Genomic DNA, 16,433 nt, shown 5'->3' on the forward strand with positions numbered 1-16,433 from the left:
GACGCACTTCCTCTAACAAGGCCACACCTCCTCCAATAAGGCCGTAGCGCCTGGTAGGGCCACTTCTGGCTCAGTCACTCTAACACTTGAGTCTATGGCGGGAGGTGGGGTAGGTGGCAGGGCACTCCTATTCAAACCACCACAGGGAATGTTGCAGTTTGAATGTGACTTCTCTCGCACTGGCCTAGGTACTGGTTCCCAGATGGTGGCACCATTTGGGAAGACCATAGAACACTTTGGAGGCGGGTCCTTTCTGGAGGAAATACAACGCTAGAGGTGAGCCTTGAAGATTTATATCCCAGCCCCTTTTCCCGTGCTCTCTGGGCTTCCTGACTGTCCAGACAACGTGAACAGCTGACTTCTCACTCCCAAGGCCGTGCCCTTGAGTTGACCTATATCCCCTGAACCTGTGAGCCAGAGGAGACTCTCCCTTTCTTAAGTTGCTTGTGCTTCTCTGTCACAACAATGAGAAGATACAGCGAGATAGTGACTCACAGGAAGTTATATAGCCAGGGAGTAGCTGGAGGAAGTTCTTCCCCAATCTGGAGCCCCATCTCTTCCCTAGGAGCTTCTCTGTGAGTCGTTGCGTGTTGGCCCCAAAGGCTGATGCTCTTTCTCTGGGCCGCTATTTTTAACCCTTCAGAAAGTTTATGATTCGTCACAGCATTCAGCAGAGTGTATCCAAGCTCTGTGCCAACTTGCAGGCATCACGGCCCCTTCTGGGCATCGCCCTTTATACGTTTTCTTGTTCCTTCAAAGAGATTCGATATTTGAATTCAGCACACACTGTCTTGCATGAGTGATTTATGTCATCTCTAAAATACTGTTATGCTCAACAACATCACAATATATTGTGTGACAGCAGGAGTCAAGACAGGGGAAAAAAAAAAGAGTCCATTCATTGCGGTGCCAGCCGAAACATAGATAAAAGAATAAATATTTGCCAACTACGGAGGAGCTCGACTCAATAGGGAGAACGCCATTGTGCTTCTGATCCTGCGGGAATGCTAAACAATGCGAGAATGGGGGAGAAAATAAAACCTAATTGAGTGTTTGACTTCATTACATTAATACATCTCCATGGTGTTCATTTAATCAGACAATTACAAGTGACAAGATAAAGTAGCACTGAATTCCCTCCACATGAATAAAAAGCAAATTTGGATTATCTTGCTGCATTGAAGTCTCATCACACAGAGTTCAGATTCTCTTTCTCCCATTTAGCTGGGGAAAACTGTAATTGCTCTAACTGGTTTTGATTGACTAACTGCCTTCTGAGCACCATAAATACAGACGTCAGCGTGGCGAGCAACGAACGTTTATTTCTATGACCCTTCACTGGATATCGACAATCTGACCCATGAACCCGCCAGCAGGTAATCTCATAGATCATTTTCTCTCTAGGAGATTCCTGTGGCCGGGCGGGTTTGTCAATATTGCTCGCAGAGAGTTTTGATCAAGGGACGCTTTGTAATTGTCTGGAAGACACATTAAACACCCCACTTTCCCTGGGGTTTCAAAGACAGAGCCATCACTTCAAGTACGAATTGCGCACACCAAGATTTTTTTTCCTCCCCTTATCTGGCTATTTTAAAAAGTGTGTCTCATGTTCTTGCCACCTAGAAAATTCACTGTCATATAAATATGATTCTATCACACACTTCTCCTAAGCCTTTCGCTAGCTCATCAAATCAGTATTTGAAAAAGTCCCTACTTGGCAAGTCCTTTTAAATGGGAAGAATACAGCTGCTATGTGATCTACTCAAGTAGCCCTTGCTTTGGAAATGTCTCTCTAAGTTTTCACATTGGTGTGGCTGCACATTAACGACGCTATACTGAGAATGTACACGAGATAATCTACAAAACCATCCTGGCATTTTATACCCAATTTAGTTCATTTTGTGTTGCTTTAAATGTTGCTATAATCTAATTAATAAAGAAAAGGAATTTATTCACAGAATGCGGTAGCATGTGCCTGTAATTAGAGCGTTTGGGATAATGAGGCAGGAGAGACTGAATTTGAGGCCAACCTCTGCTACATTAATGAGTTCCAGACGAGCCTTGACTATAGACCTTGACTAACAATAACAACAAAAAAGGCAGAAAGATGAAGAAACAAATGAAACCCATTCCTAGAGACCATGATTAGACGAAGGCCTCTGGTGATGTCATGCCAAAGCAGAGCGTACCACAAAGTGAGATACATTACCCACCGCCATCTTGGAGCTCTCTTTCTATAAATCAACCTGGGTCCAACTTGGAGTCTTTATCTAATTTTAATTACCCATCTTTAAATGGACCATGAATACATGAGTTCCTATCCAACGCATGGAAACTGAGGCGCTCACCTGAATTATTGATACACATTTTTGATTCTCTGGTTTTATTGTTGTTTTGTTTTTTCTTTTGTCATGTTGTATGTGAGAGGGTGGGTGCATCCCCGTTGAATTGGCCTGAGTGTGACTTGTAGATTCTTTCTGGATCACTCTGCCTTATTCACTGAGACAGAGTCTTGCTGAACCCAGAGCTTGCAATTCAGTTGGTCCAGCAAACCAGCTGGCCCTAGACACCCACTGTCATTGTTCAGTTCCCACGGGCTGGACTGTAGGCCACTATGTCTACCTGGATTCTATGTGGATTTATTTTCTTTCGTGTGTGTGTGTGTGTGTGTGTGTGTGTGTGTGTGTGTGTGCGCGCGCGTGTGTGCGCACGTGCACGTGCCCGTTTGTCCACAGAGGTCAGGGAGAATGTGTCAGGTTCTTTGGAGACCAAGTTACAGATGATTGTGAGTCTGATAGAGGCGTTTGGGACCAAAAACATGTCCTCTGCAAAGAGCAGTTGGTCTTCCTAAGCCTTGGCTCATCTCTCCAGTCCCAAATTCTAGCCTTCATGTTTGTTTTTAGAGCTCATCAAGTGTTTAACCTTATCCTCCTCTCCAGCTTCTGTTCTTTTCTTTTAAAAAAAAAATCAGCAGAAGATGGGAATTTTTGACAGATCAAATACATGGAACCTCAAACGACAGTGTGAGGTTGCTATAAGTATGGGCTAGGTGATACACTGGGGGAATGAATCCTCTGGGGAGTTACAAAGAGGAAGATGAAGGGTATTCCTTGGACCACGCCATCTTGCCTACATCGTTTGCACAAGATATCAAGGCCTAACTGAAACACTTGCTCAGTCTCCTCTATTGCTGAGAAGTTTCTCCTCCTGTACTCTTTGTCAATGCCACAGTTGCCAAGACTGCTCTTCATCAGGTAGATTGGAACACCAAGTGTAGATCATCTGTTTTGGTCCATTTTCCCTGGAATGTGAGTTAGCCCAAGTGGCCTAGTAGGATACTTTCCAGGGAACACGTTGTAAAGATGTGAACCCATTCTTAGAGTCTCCAGCTGGCTAGGAGTGGGGTGAACGTCACGCCACTTGTGCAAGGAGAAGTCTATCCATTGCTCTCTGGGCCTGAGACACTAATAGACCTGGGCTGACCAGCTGTGGGTCTGTCTCGGTTAGGGTTTCTATTTCTGTGAAGCTACACCATGACCCTGGCACCCCTAATGAAATACTTTACTATGGTTAGTTTATATTTCAGAGGTTTAGTCCTCTGTCATTACGATGAGAAGCACCGGGCAAGTAGTCAAATAGTGTGCTAGAAAGTTGGCTGAGATTTCTACATTTGGATTAGAAGTCAGCAGAGAAGGACACACAGGGCCTGGCTCAAGTGCTGGAAACCTCAAAGCCTAACCCCAGTAACACACACTTCCTCCAACAAAGGCCACACCCATTCTAACAAGGCCACACCTCCTAATTGTGCCACTTCCTGTGAGTGACCCTATGGGATCCATTTTTATTCAAACCACCAAGGGTCATAAGGGGAAAAAAAAAACTGGACTAGCACCTGAAGAGTTGAGCAGAGCAGAGCAGGAATCAGAAGATTAATTTACACATGGATGTTACCACCTGGCGACACTAGGATCGAAGGACAGAGCTGTGAATCCTTCCGTCTCCCTCATTGAGTTTTTCTGTGTAGAACATCAGTAGGTCACAGTAGCATTAAGTAGCACAGTGGCCTGTATCAGCATTAAGGTAGAATCATTCACATTACAATGGCCTTGAAATAAGGTCTTGGGTGGAATTCATTGACCAGGAAACGTCAAGAGAATGTAAAGAGGAATAAGATTCTAACAATGCTGGGTGTGCGCGCGCGCGCGTGTGTGTGTGTGTGTGTGTGTGTGTGTGTGTGTGTGTGTGTTTTCGATTCTCGTAAGGTGAATATGGAGCAGACCACACACATGACTGCAGAGAAGAGTAAAGATTTAGTAGGAGGGAGCTGAAGGGCACAGGCTGCTGACCACCCTCCTTAGCTTCCTCCACTGGCATTTACAAATCACCAGCTAGAGAAAAAGGCACGACCCAGATTCTTCATGTATTTTATCCTCTTGCTCCGGGAACTGATAAAACAGCCCCCACACAGGTGTGAGTGTGAATCTGTGGGCTAATGAATCCTGCAAACGTCCTCCCAAATTCACAGCTTGAGAACAAGTTGTCATGAATTAATTTTTTTGTCTGTGTGCCCTGCTCAAATGGATTTTAAAATAGACCCCAAACTCCAAGCTTCCAAAAGGCAATCTTTTCCTTGTCTTCAAGGTCTGGTCTATAATAGGCACTGTAGCATTTGCTAGGGTTAAGGGCAGATGTTTCAGTTCCTGTTAATCTGTAATCAGTCCCTCCTCAGTCTACCTATCCCTGTGTGAATGGTGATGTGAACCACAACAAAATCCTTAGTTGTATCTGCCTGGTGACTGCAAATGTTCCCTGCATCTGCTCTCCCTCCAGAAGGGCAGTGCTACATGTTAGTTAGAAAGTCAGTTTTACAGAAACAGACCTGGGTGGGACTCTCAACGTTTGAACTTTGTGACTGTGACTGAGTGCTACTTCTGACTTATTTTTAAATCTGTTTCCATTTCTCTTCGACTCATGAACAGAGGCTGGGAGATGGTCTAGTAACTGCTTGCTGTGCAAGCATGAGGACCTGAGTTCTGATCCCCAAGACCCATAGGCAGTGTTTCTATGTACCTCTGCTGTGCAGTGTGTCTGTGACCTCAGTGTGCAGTGTGTGTAACCTCAGTGTGCAGTGTGTGTGACCCCAGTGTGCAGTGTGTGTGACCCCAGTGTGCAGTGTGTGTAACCCCAGTGTGCAGTGTGTGTAACCTCAGTGTGCAGTGTGTGTAACCTCAGTGTACAGTGACTGTAACCTCAGTGTGCAGTGTGTGTCTGTAACCCCAGTGTACCCTGTGTATCTGTAATTCCAATGCACAGTGTATATTTAACCTTAGTATACAGTGTGTCTGTACTCCAGTGAGCAGTGTGTTCCTGTAAACCCAGAACTAGAGGAATGGAAACAAATGGACTCATTAGAGCTTGCTGCCTAGCCAGTCTAGTAGAAATGTCACCAAGAGGCCCTGCCTCAAAGACTAAGGTGGGGGATGATTGGGAAGAATGAGGGTGTAGAGCCGTGTGTACACCTACAATCCCCCACACATACACTGCCCTCATCCATTCACATGCAGTAAAAAGAAATACGGAGATCGAAATACATTTTATGCTTGTATGAAAACCTTTGAGGAAACACCTTGTTTAGTGCAGTTAATGCACACTAATAAAAGAATTTCCAAAAGGCATGTCAGCGGTTTTGAATTGGGACAATAGTTCCTTGAGGAGTCTCGAGGACAAAATGCAGCAACAGAGAGTTGTTCCCAGTGTCTGGCACAGAATAAATACTGTGGAAAGTAACGGATGTCATTTTGACCCAGGTTTCACCGCTACCTGTTGGGCTCAAGTGATATGCTGCATGTTTTCTGCTCCCTACTAACTAACCCAACACCGTTACACAACCGCCCATTAGCACATGTCTCCAGTTTGCTAATATTTTACACATGATTAGGCATCTCCAGGGCCCTTAAACATGTTGCCTTCCTTGATCTTCATTAGATATAGACTGTGTGTCAGGTAGGAAAAGGACTTGGCTTCTCATGCTTTCTGCCCTAGCCCCGGGTTAACTTCTGAGGTCTTTGTGCTTCTGTGGACAACAAACAAAGGGAATTTAATAATGTGTTCGACTTTGTAAAAGCAGAGCTGGGCATCCTGGTCAAATGCCTTTGTTTTGCTCAGGTCCTTGTCAGTTTTTATCCTGGACTCAGGTGGCCTTTTGTCTGGAGCCCACGTATACCCTAGAACACAAGCCTTCCTGGGCCTCAGAGGGCCAGTTGAGCCACAGTGTAATGGACGTTCATCTGGAACAAAAAGTAACCCTGCACTTGTCTGTGATCTCACTTATTTAATGAAGAGATGTGATAAAAGATAGAGTGTTATACAGATGTGCCTTTTCCCACACCTAGAATTGATGTCGCCGAACAGCCTTCCAGTCATCAGTATCCTGTTATTTAACTGATTTGTGTTAAAAGCAGAAGTAGTCTTGGGAACTCATGTAAACATGGCAATGTGATAACATGGTCTAGAGAGCTCGTTTCAATGTTCGTTGTTTGAGGCTAGGGGCTGGCTAGGTCCTGAGGAAGAATTAGCAAGCAAAGTTCAACAACTCTCCTCTAACAGGGAAACAGGGCAGACCAGGTTGTATAGGCGACCTCGGATATGACAGAAAGCAAAAACACATAAAGTGCTACCCAAATTTGGGAGTCCCCAGAGTTAGTGTCATTTCTGATCCTAGTTGCATTTAGGGGCTTCCAAATTACCTTGTGCTCAATAATTAGCTCACAAAACCCACTGCAGTGTGTTGTGATCATAATTATGGTTTGTTACAGACAAAGAATAAAGATAAAAGCTGCCAAGGAAAGCAGTCCATGGGATAGAGCCCAGGGGAGATCTACACTCAGGCCATTTGCTCTCCTCTTCTAGGGGAATGGCGGATGGCACACATTTCTTCCAGCAGCCCAAGTGATCAGAAAAACCCACCCAAGCCTTAATATCCAGGGTTTTTAATAGGGTTCGGTAACAAAGTTGACACCCACAGTGAACCTTCCTTCCTAGCATCTGTCAATATCAAGGAGACATCCCAGGGTTCAAAGCCACCCTCACACATCTCCTTGTTGACTTTCACTACTGAGATTGCTCTCAAAAACAAAACAAAACAAAACAAACAAAAAACAAACCAGAAGCACTCTTATCAGGTAGGTCTTCCCAAGGGCTTTAGATTGCTAACAATAGTCAAGGGCAAAGGTCAGATTCTCGAAAACCTAATTCTTCATTATAGGACAAAGGTGATAGACCAGGAGAAGACTTTCTGGAGAGAGAAATGTGTAAGGGGAGGTTTGCCGTATGGGGGGAGTTGTTGTGGAGGTCTTGAGGTCAAAGAGAACCATCCAAAAGTCCGATAGGAAAACAAGTTTAGATTATTCGTTAAGACTTCAGAATGTTGGAGCAGAAGGTGGGAGGCAGCAAGTAGCCAGAGATGAGCCCAGAGAAGACAGCTGGGGACAGAGCTTGTCATACTTCAGAAGTCTCAGGGTTTCAGAACCAACCCGTAGTGGGCTCTGCATGAGCCAACTGGTAAATATTCGGGCATTTGCCAGCGACTGCTCCACACAGTAATTAAGAACTAGATTATGCAAGCTTATGACTAAACAAAGTACATTAAAACATTAGTACTCAGAACTCATCCGTCCCTAATTCTTTTTTTTTTTTCTCTTTTAAATGTGCTTGAGGTTATCCGTTTCTGTTGTGTCTGTATGCTGGACAGTCTTCCTCATACATCTTCAGTGACGTCTTGTTGGTGGCTTGGACCTAGCCACAGTAGGAGTATTTATACCACAGTAACTAACAAAAGTTACCAATCAAGGTCTTGCTTCCTTCTAAGGACTGAGTGCCAAATACTTTACTAGCACAGTTCTTGGAAGCAATACTACCCAGAAGGCACACATGTACCTAGAGATGACAAGCCGAGAATAACATAACATTTGTCCGTTGGGACGTCATTTTGGCTTTGAAGCAGAAGATGGGCTTACCAAGACCCGTTGTAGAATGTCTCTTGGGATGACCGTGACATTGTTTCTTGACAAAGACTCAGGGGAGAAGCCATCTACAGTCACAATGGCAACAACAGCTGTGTCTCACCCAGCATTTGGCTTCTCGTCTAATGCCACGCTATACATTTCACAACCAGTCATTTTTCTGCCTTTCTGCTTGAGGGCATGAAATCACATTTGTGGTCCCTTTCCTACAATTTTTTACTATACGCTTTTATGCCCACACTCTCTCTTCCTTTTGTTTTCTTGACTATGTTTCTCATTTTTATAATGTACCCAACTGCATTTTATGTCTTTATAACCCATGATAGGCGACAATTCGATGGAGTTAAAAGGCGTCATATGTCCTTGCAGAGTTTCCTTCATGAAAAAACAAAGAAAAAGACCAGTCAATCAAACAACAACAACAACAACAACAAGAGTTGTTGAGTGATGTTCATAGATTTTAGCTTTGGATGGAGGTTTACTTTGTATTATCAGGGAAACTGGAGGGTATTTCAGCCTTTCATTTAGTTTGAAATGGCATTGTTGAAAAAGAGAACCATACGCGGGCATCTAGAAGGAAGAGGGGAAAACAGTGTGAGGTAAAGACATTAAGAGGCTTGTTCCTTCACTCTCTGCGGATGCTAAATCTGTCCTGAGTAGTCTGTAATGAGGGCAGATGTCGCTAATCTATACACGTCACTGTACCCTGTAAGGAGCCTTCATCCAAATCAACAGTCACAATCCTCACCTAGGCAGATATCCTCATCGAGGTTATGGAGAGGAAGAAGTTTGTGTAGTCCTTAAAAAGATTGTTTCCAAGCAGCAGATAGGAATCCAGCTTCCCGTCTCACCCATTTTTCTTCCTTGGTAAATCTCCTACCCAAAAGTCAAGCTCAGCTTTCGCCACTTATAACAGGGAGTTGGAAGGAAGACTGTGGCCATCAGCAAAGAACTGAATATTCCAAAGAAGTATATGGGGGACACCCACTTATCTAGTCAGGGAAAAGAAAAAAAGATTTAAAAAGAGATTTATTCTAGTTTTACTCCTGGGTATGCGAGTGGTTGTGAATTTGCCCTAAGGAGTTAGGCTTCAGATCTCCTGGAGGTGAGTTGCTGGCAGCTCCAGTGTAGGTGCTGGGAATCAAACTCTGGTCCTCGGCAAGAGCAGCAAACATCACAATCACTGTGCCATCTCTCCAGCCTCATACCTTGGATTTGCTATAGTCAGAAAACTGAAATTTTGTCTGCACTCTTCCCTGTGCATTGATAGAAAAGATGCCAGGCAAACAAGGTCCCTGAGAATGTCATTATAGTCCCCCATGACTTAAAGGTGAAAGGCAAGCGCCCAGATCTCTACCAATGCATGTATTGGCTGGTCTGAGGAGTTCAGTCAAATTAATAGGTCTGTGCCTCCCATGCTGGAAAGAAACTTTTGATGTCTTTGGTCTATCGTGAGGACTGTTCCTCTTCCTATAGATTTAAATATAGACCTTAATCTTTTATTGACAGACACAAAGAGTCAGATCAGCAACACACCTATACAGTGTGTTTGGAGCAAAAGAAATGACATCAGATGGGTAGATAGAAGATCTGGGTCCTTGTACTGTGTATTAACTGTGAGGCCTGGTTGCTTAATTCCCTATGTTTTGTTTTGTAAATCTGGAGGCAAACACCCATTGTCTTAGTTAGGGTTTTCATTGTTGTGAAAGGATGCCGTGACCAAGGCAACTCTTAAAAAGAAAACATTAACTGAGGTGGCTTACACTTTTAGAGGTTTAGTGTGTTATTGCCGCTGTGGGAAGCACAGTGGTGTGCAGGCAGGGATGGTGTTGGAGGAGCCGAGGGTTCTTCATCCAAAGGCAGCAGGAGACTGTGTTCCACACTGGGCAGAGCTTGAGCATAGGAGACCTCAAAGCTCACCTCACAGTGACACACTTCCTCCAATAAGGCCACACCCACTCCAACAAGGCCACACCTCCTAATAGTACCATTCCCCGTGGGGGCAAACATTTAAATTCAGGAGTCTTTTGGAGCCGTACCTATTCAAACCACCACACCCATATTCCTGGCCGAACTGGGTGATCTGGAGGACATTATGAATCAGGATATTAAGTAATAAGAGTTAAACCACGCTCATTCAAAGCACTTGGAATGAAAAGCAGTTAAAAGACTCATCCTTGGAGAGAAAATTGGCTTTGGGATTTTTCTCAGAACTCTACTGCAGATAGGCTGCCAAACTCACAAAACCAGTGTCTTTCCAAGCACTGCTTCTAAACTTCACATATAGGTATTGACTCTGTGGCTGTGCCTTTGACCCTCTTACAGATGTCATGTGCTCAACATCACCCATGGCTCAGATCATAACTTAACGTTTATCCTCCCATGGAGCTGTGATGCCGTTGTACTCTACTTCTCCTTGGCTACCTGACCTGGGCAGTCACCCCAGTGCCTCTAATTGTTTCTTCTCCACTAATTTCTCTTCTCTTCACCCCACTCCCTGGATACAGGTGTTCTCTAAGTCTTCACCCTTGTTCCCCCATCTCTGTTGCCTGGCGACTTCATTCACATCCTTTTCAGAGGGTCCCAGGAATACACCAAAAAACCCTTATGCCCCTTAGACCTTATTGCTGTCATTTCTCCCCATCTACAAATGGGGAGATGAGCTGTCTCATAGTGTGGAGGTGAAGTACCTCAGGCATTTGGCTTTCTGCTGTGGCCCACAAGTGACCTACCTTGGAGGTGGTGGGACGTACCAAGGTTGGGGAGGTGGAGAAGCTCAGATCCCTGTAGCTCCTGGGGCAGCCATCTTGTCCTACTTGGAGAATCCTAGGCCAATTAGAGATCATGTCTTATAAAACAGAATTAACAATGCCCAGGAAAGCGGGAGAGAGAGAGAGAGAAAGAGAGAGAGAGAGAGAGAGAGAGAGAGAGAGAGAGAGAGAGAGAGAGAGAGAGAGAGAGAGGGCAGAGAGAGATTTAGAGAGTTCTACTGATTTTTGGTGTCTGTACCTCACAGAGATCCTGAAGTCCTCCCATGTGTGGAATCACAGGCATGTTATCCATTCACAGATCTCTGCACCTACCTGTTCAGAGGTGCCTCCCCAGCCCATCCCATCCACACGTGAAGGATTCTAGCCAAATGTCATAATTTTCTCCTCCTAGGTACCCGCCGTTTATCATGGAGATGTACAAAGGAAAGCATGCTAGACTCCTTTCCTTTCTTGTCTCCAGGTCTCTGTCTTCGGTCATGTCACCTCCAGTGACATGACACCACCTTTCCTCTACAGATCCTTCAAGGCTCACTATAAATTTTCTCTCCCGTGTCCACCACCCACATCACATCTCCTCCCAGATTGAAAGGTTATTTGAATACCACATGGTACTTACAATATCACACGATCCCTCGTCTTTCTGAGTGGTCTTCCTTTCCCTCCTCTGCGGCAAGAGGCTCGTTGAAAAGCGAAACCACATCTTCTACATCCTGGTACTATGAGAGAAGACATACCATTGTCTACATAGTTAGACTGCATGCAATACGGAATGCCACCTCTCAAGAAGCTCCAACTGTGGTCAGTTATAAGCTGCATTCTAAAATATTGGTTTCGAAAACACACACCTATAATTGGTACTTCCCCTTGGGCCTGGGTCAGACATTATTGGCCAGGGTTCAACCATCTTTCTCATACGCGTATTAACTTCTTGAGAATTACTGTACCCACCCACCATGACAAATATTTATTAGCAATAGTATTTAACTCTTCTGGAGATTTTTAAAAGGTGCTATACATCTACCTTTGCTTTCCATTATGAGTTATGAAACTCAGTAAGATTAAGCAGAACACAGAAAACACCACTAATCAACGTCCAAGGACAGACTTAAAGTGCTACAGACTTTGCTCTTACCCTTGATTATATAATAAACAATGAGGTCAGGGCTTTTTTCTTCTGCCCTATTTGAATTTTCCTTCTAACTGGCATTGACTTGTTTATCCGTGGATCTTAATTTAGCCTCCCGCAAATGTGTGTCTATTTTTAACAGGTGCTGTCTCTTGTGTTCCTGAGTTGAGTCTTGTTCCAATCTCCTTCAGCTTGGATGTAGCTCCTGGGAAGAGCTGCTATGTCTTAATGTTCTCAGCTGCTCACTGAAGAGGACAAAGCCATCAATGCTTCCAGTAGCAGCTGTCTTCAAGCCCTTGCCATGTTTCAAAACAAACTCAGAAAAATAGGCTCCTGGGACCAGAGAACAGTGCCATTTACTGAACAATGGAAATATCTTAGGAAGCCCAAGAAGAGAAAGAAATCCCCCATCTTCCTTTAGCATCTACAAACAGCCAGTCTTGTATTTTTCCAGTTTCCCCACCCACCTCTAAAACTCATAAGGGCTTTGGTGGCACTGAAGAAATGATACAAAAGCATCCTGATGAACTTAAGGCAGTGCGTGCTGCTTTCTGTATGTTTGATGATAGATGACATTCTACTATGAAATAAGGCCATGGGACAATCAATGACAGCAAACACTCAGTGAGCTGCTACCATGATTCTATTGAGGGTTATGACTGGGGCAAACTTTGTGATTCCTAGAGTCTGTTAAACAGTGGCAAGTGCTCAGGAAACGTGTGCTGAATTGGACTCAGGATGGTGTTTTCTCTGCAATAGCCCATATTTTTTGACACAGTGTGTGCATATGTATCTGTGTGTGTGTGAGAGAGAGAGAGAGAGAGAGAGAGAGAGAGAGAGAGAGAGAGAGAGAGGAGAGAGGGGAGAGAGGACACAGAGAGAGGACAGAGAGAGAGAGGAGAGAGAGGGGAGAGAGAGGGGAGAGAGAGAGGAGAGAGAGAGGAGAGAGAGAGGAGAGAGAGGAGAAAGAGGAGAGAGGAGAGAGAGGAGAAAGAGGAGAGAGGAGAGAGAGAGGAGAGAGAGGAGAAAGAGGAGAGAGAGGAGAGAGGAGAGAGAGGAGAGATGAGAGAGAGAGGAGAAAGAGAGAGGAGAGAGGAGAGAGAGGAGAGAGGGGAGAGAGAGGAGAAAGAGGAGAGAGAGAGGAGAGAGAGGGGAGAGAGAGAGAGAGGAGAGAGAGGGGAGAGAGAGGAGAAAGAGAGAGGAGAGAGAGAAGAGAGAGGAGAGAGAGGAGAAAGAGAGAGAGGAGAAAGAGAGAGAGGAGAGAGAGAGGAGAGAGGAGAAAGAGGAGAGAGAGAGGAGAGAGGAGAGAGAGAGAAGAGAGAGAGGAGAGAGAGAGAAGAGAGAGAGGAGAGAGAGAGGAGAAAGAGAGAGAAGAGAGAGAGGAGAGAGGAGAAAGAGGAGAGAGAGAGGAGAGAGAGAGAGAAAGAGAGAGAGAGGAGAGAGAGTGAGAGGAGGGAGGGAGGAAGAGAGAGAGAGAGAGAGAGAGAGAGAGAGAGAGAGAGAGAGAGAGAGAGACTGACTATAGAGGCCAGAAGAGGGCTTTGAATCCTCTGGAGCTAGAGTTATGTGCAGTTGAATGCCGCCATGTAGGTGTTGGGAACTGAACTTGGTTCTTCTGCAAGAGCAGCCTCTCCAGTCCCCTAAACGTATCTGTGTGCAGCTGAAATATTTAACGCACAGGGCCTTGGTGATTGCAGGGCAAAGGAACTAACAGGGATCAGACCTCCTCTATTAAATGCCTTCCCTGGGAGTGACATGCTGAGAGAGCCCAGGCCCTTCCTCAGTGACAGGAGAATTGAGAGACGGATAGAGTCAGGGGTACTCATTGAGGAGTAAATACCTTCGTTCCCTTGTAGAGTGTAGAAATCATTGTTTTCAAAGGTGCCGTGTGGACAGATTGGTTGATTATCCTGATTCACTGAATAACATTTTCATATAAATGTCAGCGGTAGCCTGCTGTCCGTAACATTATGAGTCCTTACCGGAGCCTGTCAGCAGAGGGTAATTCAGTCCCACTGACTAAATAAGAAATGGAAATTCATGAACAAAAACATCCACCTCTCCTAATTTCTCTGAAAGACGACCGCGCCGAAGTGGTTGCATGTCTATGAGTTGCATGGTGTTTATTATAAGCAGACCTGACAAATTACGGAACGTGTTGTCATTCTTCTGAAACAAAAAGAGGGACAGCTAAATGACGGGGCAGAAATTACAAATCTGTTTGATTTGTCAAGAGCATCGGGTAAATTAGCCACAGGAAGATTCTGAGATGGGAGAGACGTGGGGAAAATGGAGACCGAATAACAGGACTCAGCTCTGTCATGAGCTACGTCAAGTGTTGATGCTAAATGAAAGAGGGAAATATGGCCAAATTGGACGGAAAGCACAAAATCTGAACCATGCGCTATTGGCGTGAGAGGCTAGAGACCGAGACACAGGAGATCTACGCAGGAAGGATGGAACCAGGCACATTAGCCAAGACGTCAACGAGGGCCGTCATCAGAGATGAAGGAAGGCGTCTAACGTCATCGATAGTCTGATTAACTCACGTGAGAGGCTTCATCCTCCAGGTTTATACACCTAGAGGTGTGAACCGGTGAAGTCACACCGGCACAGCTTGTGTGAGGTACGTGCCAGCTTGGGGAAGGTACATGGTTTGGGAATTGGAACCCCCTCTCTCTGGTTGTAGCCCGGTTAAAAAAAATAAATAAGGAAAATGACAATGTGCGTGTGAGCCTTCAAGGATGGCAGAGGAAGCAGGCTTGTTAAGCATATATGGAGTGCTAATAGGGTAGACCATATGCTAGAAATAAAATAAATCACAATGAATTAAAAAATGGGGATAATGCGCTGGAGAGATGGCTCAGCGGTTAAGAGCACTGACTGCTCTTCCAGAGGTCCTGAGTTCAATTCCCAGCAACCACATGGTGGCTCACAACCATCTGTAAAGGGATGCTCTCTTCTGAAGTGTCTGAAGAGAACTACAGTGTACTAATATATAAATAAAATAAATCTTGGTTGGGGATTTAGCTCAGTGGTAGAGCACTTGCCTAGCGAGCGCAAGGCCCTGGGTTCGGTCCCCAGCTCCGAAAAAAAGAAAAAAGAAAAAAAAAATGGGGATAATGCAAGCTATGTCCGCTCATATCAAAATTCAGGAAAACGAGAGTAAAATCAACTAAAAGTAATAACGGTGAAGTAAAAAGCCTTAAATGTTTGCATATTAAACCTCACATTTCTGAATTACCCACAGGGCAAGACAGAAATCATAAGGAAGATAAGAAAATATTTACAAGATTTTTGTCAACTTTGGATAAAATGTATTAATGTGTGTGTGTGTGTGTGTGTGTGTGCGCGCGCGCGCGCGCGTGTGTGTCAGATTCTGGCAACTTGAGTTAACAGACCATTCATAAACTTGATCTTGTGTGTGCTGGGATCTGCACTCCAGACCTCTGACAAAGCACTAAGATTTCTTTATCTCAAAGCCATCTTTCTGGCCCCAAAGCTAAAACATATTGGAATGTGAAATACTCAACATGTCTGCAAGAAGTAGAATGTCTTTGCATTTCTGTATTTAAAAACTTTAAATTTGCCATAAAAAAATCAAAGTATGCCTCTGGCCTACATAGGGTCAGCAGTGAATCCTATGAAATATTTCAAGGGGTGAGCCAAGTAGAGGTAGCACAGGCCTTTAATCCCAGTAGTGGGAGACACAGGCAGGCAGAACTCTGAGTTTGAAGCCAACCTGGTCCACAGAGCAAGGTCCAGGACAGTTAGAACTATGAAGAGAAACACTGTTTCGAAAAATCCTAAATAAGTAAATAAACAAATAAGTGGACAAATTAATGAGTAAATAAAATATTCTAAGAGACGATAATAGTATTCTTATAAAACTTTATTGATTTACAACCCAAATACTGCTCCCCCTCTTAGTCCATCCCTCCCTCATCCCCATTCCCTTGTCCTCTGAGAGTGTGGGTCCCCCCATGGATATGCCCCAACCCTAGCATATCAAGTCTGTCAGATGAGGCAAATCCTCACCCACTCAGGCCAGACAAGGCAGCCATGAAGACTTAGCTGCACGTCTGTGGTCCATGTATGTTCTTTGGTTGGTGCTTCAGTCTCTGAGAGCTCCCAGGGGCCTAGCTTAGTTGACTCTGTTGATCTTCCTGTGGGATTCCTATCCCTGTCAGAGTCTTCAATTCTTCAGCCAACTCTTCCATGAGACTCCTGAGCTCTGTCTGATGTTTGTGGATCTCTGCCTCTGTTTCAGTCAGCTCCTGGGTAGAGCCTCTCAGAGGACAGCCATGGTTTGCAAGCATTACATAGCATCAGTAATACCTTCAGCCCATGGGATGGGTTTCCAGTTGGACTGGTTCTTGGTTGGCCATTCCTTCAGTCTCCGTTCCATTCCCTGTCCCTGGACAAATTTGGGGTTGAAAGTTGGTGTGTGTCCTTATTCCCTCCACTGGGGGTCCTGCCTGCCTATAGGAAGTGGTTTATTCAGGTTCAATGCCC

General features: G+C 44.8%; 1 long non-coding RNA gene across 5 annotated transcripts in view; it reads right to left on the reverse strand.

Annotated features, from left to right (window-relative positions):
- Positions 1-2,638: 2,638 nt before the first annotated feature.
- The window catches only part of LOC120098838 (uncharacterized), a 45,032-nt gene continuing 31,237 nt past the window's right edge, over positions 2,639-16,433 (reverse strand). For 3 of the 5 annotated variants that reach the window (XR_005497448.2, XR_005497446.2, XR_005497445.2), the window contains 4 exons: positions 11,409-11,508; positions 10,754-10,847; positions 8,770-9,013; positions 2,639-8,396 (listed from right to left, as the gene is read on the reverse strand). This is a non-coding gene — a long non-coding RNA (uncharacterized LOC120098838). The remainder of the gene's footprint in view (positions 8,397-8,769; positions 9,014-10,753; positions 10,848-11,408; positions 11,509-16,433) is intronic. The other 2 variants (XR_010060791.1, XR_010060790.1) reach the window with 2 other exon arrangements.

The sequence above is a fragment of the Rattus norvegicus genome, chromosome 20 (assembly GCF_036323735.1).
Source record: "Rattus norvegicus strain BN/NHsdMcwi chromosome 20, GRCr8, whole genome shotgun sequence".
NCBI classification, from domain to species: domain Eukaryota; kingdom Metazoa; phylum Chordata; class Mammalia; order Rodentia; family Muridae; genus Rattus; species Rattus norvegicus.